The sequence below is a fragment of the Rhagoletis pomonella genome, unplaced genomic scaffold, assembly GCF_013731165.1.
Source record: "Rhagoletis pomonella isolate Grant_MI unplaced genomic scaffold, Rhpom_1.0 Rhpom_scaffold_00046, whole genome shotgun sequence".
NCBI classification, from domain to species: domain Eukaryota; kingdom Metazoa; phylum Arthropoda; class Insecta; order Diptera; family Tephritidae; genus Rhagoletis; species Rhagoletis pomonella.
This window is the reverse complement of record NW_023458600.1, coordinates 216,658-219,734: the sequence shown is the minus strand read 5'-3', so window position 1 is coordinate 219,734 and position 3,077 is coordinate 216,658.

The following is a 3,077-nucleotide window of genomic DNA, read 5'->3' as shown; positions in this document are numbered from 1 at the left end:
CAATCAAATCAAGTGAGTGAGCGACCTGTTGCGATAAGAGATATGGAGGTCGTAAACAAACTGAGAGACATACACACTATTAGTATGGTGAGAGCAAAGATTGAGGAGGTGAGTAGGTTGATGAACGGGCAACGTCACGTAAATCAACAAATGAAGAATGTGTTAGCTAGCGCTGCTAAACTATGCAAAAGCATTAAGAATGAGGCAAAAATAATCAGCAAGGGAAATACGGAGTCGAAAAGCACTCAAACTGGCCCAACAATTGTAGCCAAAAACCAAACTAAGCGTAGCAGAGCTTCAACAGAAGGCGGTCTTATAACCGAAAATCAGGCCCAACCAATAGGGAAACGGTCGTGTTTTTCTTCCCCTCGCGCTGACGAAACCCTACTGGTCGGGGCGAGACCAATGAAATTCCGAGTGGTCGTCCTGAGGATGGCGGGAAAAATATCCCAGCAGACAAGGAGGGTTGGACCAAGGTGGAGAAAAAGCAAAAGCTAAACCCAAAAAGAAAGATGGCCCGCGCCGATGCCATCATTGTTAAAAGTTCAGGGGATTGTTCATATGCAGACATTTTAAAAATGGTTAAAAGTCAGGACAGCCTCAAGGACTTCAGTGAATCAGTTCGTAAAATACGGAAAACAGCAAATGGGAAACTGCTGTTTCAACTCGGAAAAACATCGGACCAAAATACCACAAAACTAAAAACTGCAGTAGGCCAACTACTATCTGGAAAGGCTGAGGTGAAAGCGCTAACAGAGCAAACGCTGGTGGAAATTCACGATATTGATGAGATCACATCCGGGGAAGAAGTAGTGGAAGCCCTCAGTTCCTTACATAGTGACATGAATTTTAAGAACTCAGACATCCGCTCATTGAGAAAAGCCTATGGTGGTACACAAACTGCTTCACTCGTGTTGCCCACTGACACAGCCAGGGCTCTAATTGAAAAACGTAAAGTCCGGATCGGGTGGGTTATATGCCGTATTCGCGAAAAAATTCAGATCACACGTTGCTACAAATGTTTGAACGTGGGCCACATCGCGAAAAACTGTTCTAATACAGAGGATCGAAGAGGTGCCTGCTTTGAATGCGGTGAGGAAGGGCACACAGCCAAAACATGCAAAAACCCAGCGAAGTGCGTCTTGTGAGCAAATAAAGACCCAAGCCGAGCAAATCATCACACCGGAGGCGTAAAATGTCCTTTTTATCAGGAGGCTGTCCGTAAACTACAAAGACCATGAGAGTACTCCAATTAAATCTGAACCATTGTCAGTCCGCTCAAGACCTACTAGCGCAAACAGTAAATGAGTTAAGTGTTGACATTGCAATCCGCAGGGAACCTTATAAACACAGAGATTCCACAGTATAGACTCGCGACATAGACGGGAAAGCAGAAATCTGGTCATGTGAACAAAAGCCGAGTTTTATTCAATGTGTAGTCTCCGAAAACTGCTTTGTATGCGCTAAACTTGAAAATTTATATGTGTATAGTTGCTATATACCACCGAACACTCCCCTTGCGGCGTTCGAGGATATTATCAACAAACTCCGCCTGGATGTCAGAGGGAGAAGTAACGTAATTATAGCTGGCGACTTCAACGCATGGGCGCAAGAATGGGGCTGCCTTAGAAAAAGCCCAAAGGGCAAAGCGCTCTTGGAAGCATTTGCGTGCTTGGACGTCATCCTCTTAAACACGGGTACCGAATACACCTTCAACCGCAACGGATATGGATCAGTTATTGATCTGACTTTTGCAAGCAAGGGGCAGTCCCTGCATACGAAGTGGAAAATTAGCGATTGTTTCACGCAAAGCGACCACTCGGCAATAATATGCGACTTAAATCAAGGTAGGGTCAGTACCCAGCAGGATATTCGAAAGCCCACTTTTTCAGGATGGAAAGTTGCTTCACTGGACGTGGACGTATTCGTAGAAATGCTACCTGCGCGTGATTACGAAGGGTCGGCAGAAAACATGGCGAAACAGCTAATGGCAGACATTAGGGCCTCATGCGATGCGGCAATGAAAAGGCGGTCCACACTCAGGCCACACAACACTGTTTATTAGTGGAACAACCAAATAGCATCTCTAACGACGCACTGCCTTCAAGCAGGAGGCGTTTTCAACGTTCCAGAGGAAGACAAAATTTCGAAGAAAGGCGAGAAACGTACAAGAAAGCGCGTACCGCCCTTAAAACCGCTACTAAAGACCGTAAGCGCCAGCACTTCCTAGAGCTGTGTGACGATACAGAAGGAAATCCATGGGGAAATGCTTACAAAATTGTTACAAAGAAATTGAAAGCTACCAAAGCTCCCCCACCAACGTGTCCCATTTTTCTAAAGACTGTGGTTGAGACGTTGTTCCCCAAACAAAGGCCGCTCGTTTCTCCGGTGAAAACCGAGATGCCATTATCGTTTGAACTGGTAACAGCAACAGAAATATTGAATGCAGTAGAAAAAATAGACGACAAGAAAGCACCCGGGCCCGACTGTGTACCTAATAAAGCCCTCAAACTGGCAGCAAAGCATCTAACTGATTCCTTTGTGTCAGTTTCCAACGCATGTTTCGCGGAGGGCATTTTCCCATCTATATGGAAGCAACAAAAGTTAGTCTTGCTGCCTAAGTCAGGTAAACCAACAGACGATCCTACCAGCTTTAGACCAATATGTCTGCTTGATACAGATGGTAAGATTTTAGAGCGCGTAATAGCCAACCGCTTAGAGACAGAAGTTTTAGCTAAGGGAGGTATCTCACCCAACCAATACGGCTTCAGGAAAGGTAGGTCTACAGTGGATGCAGTATCGGCGGTAATTCAGTTAGCTAGGAGTGCAACCTCTGGTTCGCGATGGCTCGGGGGCTCTAAGCAGTACTGCCTTATTGTTACCCTTGATGTTAATATCGCGTTCAACTCGACAAACTGGGTAAAAATATTGGACACGCTGGATCGTTTGGGGGTATCTGAATACCTAAGTCGCCAAATCAGAAGTTACTTCCAGAACCGAATCCTGTGATATGAAACTGCACATGGCACGAAAAATCTTGAAATCACTGGTGGTGTCCCACAGGGTTCCGTCCTCGG